The sequence below is a fragment of the Xiphophorus couchianus genome, chromosome 5, assembly GCF_001444195.1.
Source record: "Xiphophorus couchianus chromosome 5, X_couchianus-1.0, whole genome shotgun sequence".
NCBI classification, from domain to species: domain Eukaryota; kingdom Metazoa; phylum Chordata; class Actinopteri; order Cyprinodontiformes; family Poeciliidae; genus Xiphophorus; species Xiphophorus couchianus.
Genome location: NC_040232.1, coordinates 25666715 through 25680423, shown reverse-complemented (window position 1 = coordinate 25680423; position 13709 = coordinate 25666715). Strand labels below are relative to the sequence as shown.

Below are 13709 nucleotides of genomic sequence, written 5' to 3'. Positions count from 1 at the left end.
TGTGATTTTAATTGCATTTCTTAATTGATGAAAACACAGCAATTGCAAAATTGTAAGTTTGTGTGTGTGTGTTTTTCCGGGGATTTTTTTTCCAACTGTAACGAGATATTAACGAAGTCTGGATGGAAATGTGTGTGTAATGGAAACACGTTTACGAGATGCTAGTGGAGACAACTTGTCTGGAGCTTTAGTTTCAGCTCTGAGGCGTTCACTTGGTTGCATGGCCGTGACCACTGCTTGATCTGCTCCTACACCGGCAGCTCAACAGCTCATCAGGCAGTCGGTAAAAAGGAACAGGGAGGATCAGGTCCTCCCTGCCAGTTGGTCAACAGGAAATTATAAATCTACATTATTGAAAACTTGACAGAGTTTTCTGTTAAGTTTCTTGCCATCCGGTGACGATTCCTGTGTTCGCTTTACCTGGAACAGATTGCTATTTCCACTTCTTAAGCAGATTGCCAAAATTCAACTGGAGCTTCGAGTCCTGTATTGTTACTTGTCTCTTGCTCGTCTGCCCGTCAGGCACCACAGAGCCAAATCTTCCAGGAAGCAACTGGAACATTTCCCCTCAGCACAATTCAACTTAACTATCACTTATTAATGCTTTCATCGTCCAAGAGCTTCAACAGATTGCAGTCTGAAATATCCTGCCAGTCTTATTTCTTCATCCATAATGGAACCGTTAAACCGTTACCTGCTTTCTCACTGTGTTTCTGCATAAAAGAAAACTTGACCCAAACATGACACAATTATTAAATAAAAAAATGACGTGGCGTCCTGCGGTGGCGCAGGGGGTTAGCACACCCCACGTTTGGAGGCCTTAGTCCTTGTCGCGGGTTCGACTCCCGGTCCCGACGACCTTTGCCGCATGTCCTCCTCACTCTCCTACTGTAGAAAAAAATATGAGCCACTAGCCCCGCAAAAACTCTTCAGAGAAAAAATACATTAAAAAATGACAGTCATTATTCACCTTTTAAAGCAGGAGTGTCAAAGTCCTTTTCATTTCTGACTGGGTTGATATTCATAAATGTCTTCAAAGGGCTGGTTACGGCAGAATGCATTGATTACTTAACGAACTGTTAAAATATTATAGCTTCCTCTGCATTTGATTGTTCTTAAAATCAATATTTAGCATTCTTTCACAGTGGTGTTATTGGACACCATACAAATGTGGCGCTCTAGAGCGATTTGACCTGCTGTCCTTGAGTTCGACGCTTTCTGAAGAATATTCTGAAATCTTAACGTTTCTTCTTTTTCTATCGTACGATGGTCTGGAAATATATTTCTGTACAAAAGTATCTGCCAGTGTTCCCTTTAGCTGTATGTTATGTTCAGCTGAGTAGCTTTTATTTGGTGCTTGTTTCCCTCTTTGTGTTTTAGCGCTGTGACAAGGTTTTATCTAAAATTTGCTCAGCATGCGTTTTGTAATTTTGCAAGTTATCAGTTAATTCAGAGATCCGGGTTGTTGCTGTGCCTGCATAATTTATTTATTTTTATTTTTCCCAGTGAGCTGGGAGAAAAAATAAATAAATTAAATTTTGAAAAACTCTGTTTTAATTAATTAGGGCGATGTGGTTTCTTTGGCCATATTGAAATTGATTTGTTTTGCAAAACTGCAATGGAAAGACTTTTTTTTTTTTGCATCACATGAGTCACATGATCAACAACTGGGTGTTGCCACTGGTGCAAACCACAAAGAAGAAGATGACAGGAAGTAGACGCAGGCTAACTCCAGCTAGCCCTCTGTTTTACTCCCTGTGATGTTTTCCTTCATTCTTACTCCTGCTGGTGATTGCTTTTGTGAAATCTGCTGGAGAAATTCCTCAGAGCTCTTTCGGCTTGTGGACTTAAAGCAGTACCTCCAGAACCAGAACTTATATTAATTCTCTGTCAATAAATCTTAGAACTTGGTCTGTTTGCCAAGAGTTTCCTTGCATGTGAGGGCCGCTCGGTGAGGTGGAAGCTCAGAAGCTTGTAAACTGCAGCTCTGAGGAGGAGCTTCGTCCTCGAAGGCGGAGCTAGGGCGCACCCAGGCGTTTGGCCCAGCTGAATGGTTGCCGCGGGAGATACTCAAACATGCACGAAAGAAACAAAGCAGCACTCCTGTGTGTTTCTGATGAGGGAATAACATTATAACATGATGTAGAGCTCAAAAGAGTCGACTTTACGTAGTACTGCCCTTTTAAGAAAAACAGAAACCTACAAATATCTTCTCTACGAGACTGTGAGGTTCTTAAATAAAACAAACAAACAAAAAAAAAAAAAGAAAACTCGTCAAAAATTATGGTTGGAGCATTTCCTTGGATATTTGTATAATAACAGCCATTTTAGGTATCACTTTAATGTACTGCTGCCTACAACCCAGTACAGTAACTCTAAAAAGTATTCATCCCTGTTTTTGCTATATAGAACATATATTTGGCATGTGTTCATTATAAAAAATAAAGATCAGAAACGTCTAATGTATAAAAAAAGAACTTGAAAACTCCAGGTAATGTTCTAATTGTTGTTTGTTTTTTTGTTTTTTTTATAGAACCCAACAGCTAAAATGTTATTACGCATAACTTATCAGTTCTTCTACATGGTATATGAGAGCTGAGGATGTTTCTTTGTCCATATCTTATTCTGTCTTTGTAAAACAACTAGCATGTAGGTCATGATCAGCCCTCAGTGGAACACATTTCTCCTTTTGCTGCCTGAGCTCATCCTGAGGACTCTGAGGGGGGAAATGTGCCACGACAGCACAGTCCTGTAGATTATTAATAAGCAGGTGTACACAGTCCCCTGGGTTTGTTTGGAAAGTCTGGCACGCAACCACCCCCCTGGCCCCCACCCAGGAGCTCTGAAGCAGCATTTCAGATGAGAGTGCTGCTGAAGAGCAGGGCGACGAGGGGAAGCGGAGAGAGGCCGTCTGAGGTCCAGTCTGGATTTGTTCCTCCTTTCTCTTTGACTGACTGTCGGTCTGGGAGTGGATGTCGGTATAAAATATCCAGCATTGGGGCAGTTAAGTTCAATAAGAGCAGTTTTACTGCTCGAAGCATGGGGCGTGGTCAACCAACATGGAGATGACTGGATATTATTTTAAAGGGGCAGTATGACCGACTTTTTTTTGTCTTTGTTTTTAAACTTTTACATCATGTTATAATGTTATACTCTCATCAAAAACATACCTGGAGTGTTGCCTTTATTCATTCATGTATGTTTGAGAAATCCTTTAATCTCCATGGCAACCATTCAGCTGTGCAAAACGGCTGGGTGGACTTAGCCCCGCCTTCGAGGCGAAGCTCCTCCTGAGAGCTGCAGTTTACAAGCCTCCTCCCTCCTAACAGAGCAGCCGTCCCCACCACTCAGCTCCTTCAGACTAGCCAGCAGCAATTAGCATACACCTGGTGGATCTTTGCATCAGCTAAGCTCATTATACAAGCTACTAATAAGTGCAATGCTGATAAAAATGTTGTTAAAGGGCTACTACCTTATGACTACCTCAAGGTGGAGTTCCAGAAAGATCAGGAGTTTCTAAAAGAGACAGACGTCCAATTTCAATGTGTTAAATTAAGTTAAAGTCGTATTTGATATATGTAGCATTTTTGTAACAACTGAAGGTAACATAGTTACTTCCTTGGGCTCTAAAATGGCTCTATGTGCCTGGAAAATACATAATCCCTCCCCTTTAAGATGATCACTTTCATTACATCTTTTGGACCTTCTCAGCCTGAGCTGTGACCACATCAGGACCAGTTGTTATGCTTCGTTAAAATGCGTCCATCAATTCTCTGTATCCTCCATATCCTCATCACTTCATCACAATGAATAAGATGCAATCTTGTTCCACTAATTTTCATAGCTGCCATTTTTTATTTGGGACTATTTCTGCTTCATTATGACACGATGCAATATTCAGAATGAAAACTGAAAACAGTGCTCTGACGCCGATCTTTCTCCTCATGCAGAGTGATCTTTACTCTTGTCTGGGTTCAAGTTGCTTCTTGGTATGTGCAAGGCAGTGTCTAAACAAAAATGGGATGAGTTTCATTCATTAGGTAAATAAGAAAGTCTGGAGTTTGGACCGAAGACCTTTATTAATCTTCAAATGAGCCAAACAGTAAGTGGTCTACTGGCACAAAGGCTGCTGCTGCTGGTGGCATTTCAGGGTTTAGCTTCTTTCTCATTGAGAAGGCAACACATCTGTAGCAGCAAATGTATTCTACGTTGTCCTTGACATTGAGAATAAAAGTGGTGATAGACTGACTTGTTTCTTTTATTCTCTCTGTTGAAAGAAGATGACTTATATTATGAATCCGAATGAATGTTCAAAACCACTTAGATAAAAAAAAGTGGGCTGAATTCAGTAATATGTTGCTAATTAAAACAAACACACACACACACACACCCATATATATATATATATATATATATATATATATATATATATATATATATATATATATGACTGAAGCTGACATAAATACTTAAATAAAAAGTAATATTTTTTTAATTATTTAACATAAACAGATTAATAGATTTCTATATGATTTAATTTTTCCATACCTGCTGTGGTATAAATGGTCTTAAGTAATTTATCCACTATTATTTTTAATTATTATTCTTTCATTATGATTATTCATGTATTATTCATTACACAGTGCTAGGAACAGTCTGTGACTTATTAAATTATTAATTGTTTTTTATTTTCGCAAAAAAATTAATGCTGTGACTATTTTGCCAAACATAAGAAACAAAAGCAGAAGAGCGATCTAGGCATTCACTTTATACATCCTTTTATTGAGGTCCAGAACCTAGAAGTTCTTGGCTTGCGTCATTCAGGAGCCGCGGGGCCAAAGGAGCTTCATGATTGTATTTTCAGAGGCAGATTTCAAGAACAACTCGGGCAAGAGTTTGGGTCAGGTGCTATTCCAGGATGTAGACGTGTGTAGGAATCTCCACGATGTCAGTGAAACAGAGTTGAATGCCTTAGTAGGTTGTGTGTGGGCGTGTGTATGTGTGTGTATATGTCATCATACAGATTACACACACACACACACCCAGCGCCTTCACTTTTTCTGATTCTTCTATGTATTTATGGTCCTTCGCATTATTGTAGTAGCAGAGCAACACCACGAGATGGCAGTGAAGACCTATCCACACTAATCAGCACAAGAACCAGTAAGCAAAACTAGTGAGCAGCAATAGAAATCCAGGGGATTTTCATTCAATATTTTCATATTTAGCAACTTATTACCCAGTAGGTAAAAAAAATAAATTATCAATGTATTGGGTAAAAAAACCAGATACACTTATTTTTCCACCATCGCGTCTTTAGAACATAGTCTTCAATCCCTTTTATAGGGATTTTATGAGATAAAGTCGTATACATTTGTTAAGGGAACAGGACAGATTGATTTAAATTGTGGTTTTACAACTACAAATCCTAAAGCATTATGAGAATTTGCTGCCAATGGATGAAGAGTCTTTGTTAACATTGACTGTCAAAAGTCTTTCCATATGATCTGAACCATTTCCTAATATCTCAGGTTGAATGTTTAGGGTTGTTGTTCTGCTGAAAGGTCATCCTGCGCCTCTCTCTCTAGTCTTTTGCATTTCTTTACTTGTCCAATATTCTGCTCCATGTCTTCCATGTTTACTTAAGCTGATGTGTTGTTCTGCCACATATTTATGTACATATTTACACAGTCAGCAACTGAGAAAGCAGTGGCAAACACCACATTTTTGGCGTCATCGATACACGTCGAATACGTTGGTCAGCGTTCCATTTATTATGGTTCAAAAGCAAGATGTTTTGGACTTAATGTCAGATTTCAAACAACACTGCCATCCACTCACTCATGCATCAAATAGGCAAATTCCCTAAAATGTCAAACAAGACATTTTGTATACAAATAAATGCATTTTTAAAAAAAAAAAAAAAAAAAAAAAAAGGAAACTAGTGCTGACATTTGCAGTACAGGGTGTTCAGGTGGGAAAAAAAATCCACGTGCATCTGCATGCTATGAATCAATGCCATTAAAATTACGACCGTACATCACCCTGCTATTGATAGCGCTACCGGTGTACACTTCCCAGTGTACACCTACATCAGTAGGGCCGATGTATCCGTAATGAGTGATAGGGAACACGGTGCAACACTTCACATTAATGGAATCAATAGTTACATAAAATGACGTATAAGCCTGCCACATGTGACACCTCCGCGGGACGCCTTCTCCGGGGTAGAAATTACTGAGTTCCTCTCCCCTCCTGGGATTGTGTCGTTTTATCTCTTGACCTCCCGGGCCGGTTGGAATGATGTTCTTTCACGGTGTCCCGCCGCCGCCGAACCCTTCACTTAACCTCCCGTGATGTGGCATAATGGCAAAGAGAGAATCGATACGGAGGTGTAAATGACTGGCAGCCAGTTATTGTAGCAGCTTTGGAGGGAGTCAGGGATTATATAACCTGCTGATGAGGCTCAAAGCCGTAATAATTCTTTGCCAGGTTCTAAAATGCCTTTAGCCGTCAGACGATGTAGCGTTTTTATCCTCCACCCCAAAAGAAGAACAGCGGTTCTTTCCCTGCTGAACACTGAGCGTTTCATGTCTCAAACTGCCCTCTGGGGGAGGTTATGTACACAGTAATAAACAGCTGCACCCCCCCCCCTGCTGTGCTGAGATCATTCTAATTTCCATCCTCTCCATCGCCCATAAGGAAAACAATCGCACCAATCTGGACAGCTGGTAAAAAAAACAAACTGCCTGAAGCCTCCTCCGATTTGTTTATCTCTGTAGCTACTGGATCTGAAACTCCAAAAGGCGGCCGGGGGGATAGGAATATGTTTATCATATCAGACAAATCATAAACACGCGTGTCACAGTCTGTTGTTCCACGGCAAGTTTCCACACACACGCATTAGTTCGTTCAGACAACAGAAGGCAAGCTCCTCTGGCAGGGCCACGTCTCCTCCAGCTCCTTTAGCTAATGTTGCAGGTCTCACCCCGAAACAGAGAATCCGCAACTTGCTATGTCTCAACCTGACTCTCTGACTTATGAGCAGCAATAAGGTTCACTCCCTTTTTGTTGTTGAGGAGATATAAAAAGTCATGTGGGCGAAGGGTTGACAACAAACAGTAGAGGAGAAAAAGGCAAGAACCAGTTTTTGTTCCTCTTTTCACAAACGTTCCGCCTCTCATCCAGGAGACTCAGCCTGCTCTAAATGAACAGCAGCTTCTAAGTAAAGGTCCCAGCTTTTACAGGCTGTACATTTGATTCTCAAGACGCAAGATTGAGAGTCACGTATGTGTTTTTGACCTACCTACGCATGAAGAAGAAACCTTTAGGTCACGTACGATGAGGTGCAAATGGTGGTGGAGGCGCCTGGGGAGGAAAAGCATGGCTCCATTAAATTGTAGCTTTAGACCGCTGCCACTTATTGGTGTGACTGTTCCTTCCACCTGCGGTGCCTTGCTCAGGTATTCGTAGCTCTTGGAGGATTCAGTACAAGACCTGAAAATGTAGAGTATGCCTATGAAAACATGACCATTCACCTAAACTCAAAGGCTGGGCAAAGATGGCACTAATTTAGCCCCTTATCCATTGTCAAGTCTCACTCCAGCCAGTTAGAGTTTGGCTTGGTTTTAGGTTGAGTGTGTCTCCATTGGCGGTGTGTGCTGTGAATACACGCAGGAACGTGGGTGGGAATGTGGGAACGTGAGCATACAAGATCTGCGTCAATGCTCGGATGATGTCATTTTGCGTGTGCACCCTTGAGTTGCCAGTTTCTATGAAATTTCTCAGTATATTTGCTCATTGAGGGTTGCCCCGGCCAGTTGATGGTGTACATGCTCTTCTCTAAGTACCACATTCACTCATACCGTGGCGTAAATCCATTGGCCAAACAACGAATGCCGCCTGTTGCCAATCAAATTGCTTAGGCTGTAACCCTGAGGTGATTCCACAAAAACAAGGAATCTGCCAATGGAGATGAATCTGGCCGGGCCAACTGAATAAGAATTGGAGAATCTGTTGACAGGACAACTATTAGTTGACACAAGTGACAGTAATAAACCTAATTTGGGCTTTACAAAAGAATGCCAAGATGGAAAAAGGAGTCCACTTTGCAGTAGGCAAACATAAAACACGGTCCTCTGGTCAGATGAGACAAACATTTGAACTTTCTGACCTATATGCATGTCCTATCCCCAGTCAGAGTTTACGGGAAGATGAGTGGAACAAAATACAGTGTAGTCCTAGTAAGAGGACCTAAATAAAACTGTGATAAAACTTGAAAATTGATGTCACAGAAGCTAAGGGAGTCTCAGCTATGTAAAGACATACTCCAAGAGAGAGATGAAACTGTGGTTCTATAGCAATGATAGAGCTGATAGAGATGCATTTTCTTTGCGAAAGTAAATAAGAGAAAGATGTATACTTTGCATTTAAATTCACACAATATGCACAGGTTGAATGCATCTTTGTAAATGTGACAAATATGACAATATTTGAAGTTCAAGGTTTATTACTGTCACCTGTCTCATCAATCCCAAAATGTAACTTTCACATTAATGTTATGATTTGATCTCAGTCTAATCAATCTATAGCTGTTTGAGTTTGTTAAAAAAAAAGTACGTTTTTCATCACACAAGAACTTCTTTTACATTTTACTTGTTGCTGTATTAGCCCTATATTCTACCACACTAACACCAAACTTGAGTACTGTATTTTGCATGTGGTGGAAATGTACCTGAAATTCATATTAAAACATCGAGGAAAAATAAATAAATAAATAAAAGATGAAGATTTTGGTCTAATTCTTACAACGTGCAAATATTTTAGCTAATAACTCTTTGAAAATGACCTAGTTTAGTAGAAAAACCTCGTTATCCATTTGTATTATCTCTGTTTTTCACAGAGTAGGAGAAGAAATGATCCCAATTTCTGCCACTGACTCAGCCTGCTAGTCTGAAAGAGCATTGAGGACATAATTCAAAACGGATTCTTTGCTCATTCCTTATTTAAGTATATCTTAATACATAAATAACTTATGAGCTAGTGTTAAGTGACAAATAATTAATTTCTGTTAACTTACAAGCACTTGAAATTTAAAATCAATTAACTTTTAAAACAGAATCTAAAAAAAAAAATCAGTATACAAGACAAAGTTGAGAAAGACATTCAGAACACAGAATTTTTGCTCCACAACAGTTAAAAAAAAAACTAATAAAAATAATAATACACATAAAAACATGGCTTCTCTTTTAGAAGATATAAATAAGTGGGTGTTTTTGTTGCACCAAATTCAGTCATTCCTTCTTAACATTTCTGTTTTGATGTTGTATTGAGTTTGATTCATGACATCTGCTCCCAATTAAACTACCTTTAAAAAAAAAAATCTATCCAGTTATTAATGTAGCACAAACTAACAACGGACACACACTTTGCACTTCTAACACTTCGCATCCAGAAATAATCAAATAACTACAAAATCCAATCATACTGGCATTTAAATTTAGTTGCACACTTGCTAATTTACCTCCAGTTGTCATGCAGTGCGACCACATTGAGTTCATGATGCCAACAAGTCAAACCTCACTGAATTAAGTAAATGACTTTGCAGCAATCCCTCCTCCCAACATAGTAATAATGATAAGTTGGTTTGAAGTCTTCAATAGTTTGATCAGTAAATAATTGATAACCATAAATAGATATACACCTATTAAAATGCAAGCACTACTAAAGTCCTGCTGCAGTTGAAAGCAATGTTATAAAATGTCTACAAAGATATTTGTCTAATACCCAGAAAACCAAGATCTCACCATTTTTCACTCCGTACATGCATTTCTTTTTTTTTTTCTTTTTACAAATTACATAAACTCTGATTGCATGGTAAAGTAACAAACATGAATGTTTGTCTTGCGGAGGGAGGTAGGAGCTGCTTTGTTCTCCGCTCGGCAGCTGGTTCTGTTCTGCTCTATAAACCTTCACGGCGAAGTCAAGGTGTCAGCTGCTGGGGAAATTGTGTTTACATTTCAGTTTGGTGCTCATCCGAGTGTGTGCGTGAAACCTTATATACTTTTGTCTTTGAACACCACATCCATTTCAGACGCCACGAGTTTCTGAGAGAAAGACGACGGCGCTGCCTGTAAGGATGAGACGCCAAACTCATGCCGTGTACATTTTTGCTTTCAACACTCAGGTGATAGTTTCACGATCAAACTCTTCCCGGCACCACCGAGGTCCCTGTTTTAATCAGATTAGCTCAGTTCTTCTCGACTGTCTCACATCCAGGAGTCTGCTTTGACGTCAAGCGTGTAGAAATTAGATCCGGCCCAGCAAAGATCCGCCGTACTGGGTGCTTGTTGTTCCAACAACGGCAGCAAAGCAAGCGAGCTGCTACCAAAACGATTTCTGAACCCATGTGGAGGTGAGCGTCGGGTCATCAGGTCAACGCACAGCAGTCCTCCCACATCTGGAACAAAACAAATAGAAAGACTCCTTTAAAGACAGCAGCGCACACTTGTGGAATTGAGAAGATATAAGGGATAAAATGGAGGTGAAGAGTCACACTACACACAATAAAACCACTGTTTGTTTGTTTGTTTTATATTTAAATTCTAAATCTGGGTTTTCAGTGCTTGAACAGAAGTTGGGCAGTTTTGACCAAACATCGTGTCAATAAGTGGGACACGGTTTATTGGGTAATGCCCCTTTTCCACCGGCCCGGCTCGGCCCGGCTCGGTTCGGCTCGGCTCGTTTTCGGAGCTTTTCCACCGGTTTTTTTCCGGGGCTGGCCCTGCTGCTTTTTAGGGCAGCCCTGCTTTGGTGGGTGACGCAAGCTTCGCTCCTGTTCACTGATTGGCTGTGGCCGTGGAAAGCCGGAGCAGATAAGAGAGAAGAAGAAGAAGGCGCAACGTTTGAAACTCGCCGCAACACGGAAGTGATGGAAGATACAAACAAGCCGCGAACTGAAAGATGCCGGCTTTTCTTTGCTTCGGGGTTCAATATTCAGCGGCAGCTCGACGGAGCGGTGAGGAACGAGTCGCTTTTGTCAACGTAGCGGAGGGAACGGAAAGCCTCGTTAGCCGCTTCGGAGCCCGACGGTGATGCAGCTAACGCCGCTGCTGCTCTCCAGCCAGGTGAGCAGTTTGTAGATATATATATATCTGTCTGGTTTTTACTTTAATTATTGCCTACATACAGTCATGGGAGACATTTGAAACACAAAGTCTGCTGTATTTTTATTGCTCAAACACAACATGCGCATTTTCTGAAGATACTCAGTTGCACAATCCTCAGTTATGAATACTGTCAATATTGTACAGCATGTGGCCTTCATTTGTTTTTTATGTTTTATCTTTGCGTGAATCTACGGGCTTCGATTGTTTCTCATTTCGCTCTCGTTGCATCGGAGTTTCCCCCATTGTGAGAAAATAAAACCTGTTATACGATCTTCTATTATTGTAAAATGGCTACATATCAGTTCTCCAATTAAATGGTTATTAATTACTAATTGTAGAGGATATAAAAATAAAAAATAAACCTGAAGAAAACGAGAGTGGTATTTTATCCATGGCTGTATGTCTGCATAGGTCTAAAACTTACAAGTAATTAAATTTTGTCTTTAATTTACACAACTATTCCAGTTATTTATAATTGTGTATGTCTGGATGGTAAAAAAAACAACAAAAAAAACATGTTTGCATATATATAAAGTAACATGTGTTTTAAATAATTCCTTCTGTTACTTCCACATTAGTAACTCTGTGTTATTTATCTACATTTATGTGTATCACTGTGGGATAGTGAGAAACGTCATTTCGATTCCCTTGTATGTCTGGACATGTAAGAGGAATTGACAATAAAGCTGATTGATTGATAAGCTATAAAATCTGATTACTTTTCCCAGGAAACAGAAGAAGAGGAACATGGCTGACATGATGGTGGACGATGAGGAGAACCGTCAGAACAACCGGATCTCCTTCAGGAGGAAGCAGCTACCAGCACTGAGATGGCAGAGCTCTATGGAGAAGAGTTGAGGCAGAAAAATAAATACAATTTTGCTCTCGATGAACAAAATCTCTTTTTTTTAATACTTGCTCCACACATTATTGTACAAACTGTAGTTTGTTTGACATCAAGGTCCTAATACAATCCTCCCAAAATGTGAGGAGCTTTAGACAGAGTGAAAATAACATTATATTGTATAAATATGTCATTGACACTTAACATCATAGATTACCAATGAAAGTATCCAAAAGTGAATATGTTATTCAGCAAACCAAACATTTTGACATTATTATCAGGGTTGCTATTAACAAGAACCCAAAATTCAAGTCATGTTCGTTCATTTCTACTTTGTACATTATTCTGTCCGCTCGCTGTTCAGTTGTCTTCCTGGAGAATCTTCAATGCAAGAAAGTGAGAAAATGTGTCCAAAACCTGCAACCTTAGTGACCAAAATGTGAACGCGTGAAAGGTTTGATTAAAACTATACCCAGTCAGATTGGAAGGAGCACAGCTTTATTTGTTCTCACTATAACTTGAACATCAAATGAATCATAAACAACAGATTGTTAATGCACTCCAACTCTGTAAGAACATTAACCATTTATTTATTTTTTTAATTAGAAATGTCTCATCAGCACATTGAGCTCATGTGATCCCTGCTCCAGAAAGGTGAAGGTCTCTGGACATCCTGAAGGTAAAACACCGACTGACGAGACATCCTACAACTCAGAGGCTGCAGGAAGAACCGCACTGATGGTCTGCACGGCAGTTTACCGACATCTGAAAACAAATTGGAATATATTATGAATGAATTCTGACACTTTTAAGTGATTTGCAACACCCTAGCTAACATTAGCGCCTGTATGTACAGTATATCTGCAAGGCAGAGTCAGCTGTCCTGCTCGCCACAATCGCAGCATTCCTCCCACCGCGCATTTTCTTGAAGTCTCAGAAAAATCACAATCAGGCTATAAAAAAAAATAGCTCAGCTCTCTCTTCTTCTTTTGTATCAGAAAACCAACTGGCCGTTAGGTCGCACAACGGAGCACAGCACATGGCGCCTGGAGGAGGGCCCCTCCGCCGGAAGGCGGCACCCAGCTAAGGAGCCGAGACGGGCCGGTGGAAAAGCGGTCACTCTGAAATAGAGCCCAGCGGGGCCGGGCTGCTGAAGTAGAGCCGGTGGAAAGGGGGCATTAGAGAGCAGACTACAATGAAGACTTGTCATTCTTCAAAAACTGCCATCCTGAACAAAACCGTGTCCTAAATGCTATAAAATACTGTAACAATTTCCTCTCTTTCTCAATCGCCCTTGGCTAAAATCAGTCAAAATAAACTAACTGTGCACACAAGATTTTGAGCCATGCAGTCCATCTCTTCAGACGGCAATAGTAGCTCATCGAGGAGGTGGAGAAGATCGATCGATTCACAGATTATCTTGTGTCACACCGCCACGACATGGTGACTGTTTTAATAAATATGTCAAAAAAAAAAAGAAGAAGCATAGTCTTTTTAAAAGTTGCACATTGGAATTTAACATCTACCAGAAGAAGCTGATTTAGAGTTATTTTTGTTTGATCAGGGGTCGTAATCTGTCATATTTCAAACTATCAGGACTGGAATAAATGGAAATAGAGCGTAATGCTAAGTTTTCGAGCAATAAGCTACAATTGAATTAAATTCTAGGTGTGCTGTGGCTTTTAAAATATATAATT

The 13709-nt window shown here is 40.1% G+C and overlaps 1 long non-coding RNA gene across 1 annotated transcript; it reads left to right on the top strand.

Annotated features, from left to right (window-relative positions):
* Window positions 1-10908: 10908 nt before the first annotated feature.
* LOC114145259 (uncharacterized) lies at window positions 10909-12061 on the top strand. The gene is made up of 2 exons (XR_003595646.1): window positions 10909-11126; window positions 11897-12061. It is a non-coding gene; the product is annotated as an uncharacterized LOC114145259 (long non-coding RNA).
* Window positions 12062-13709: the final 1648 nt, after the last annotated feature.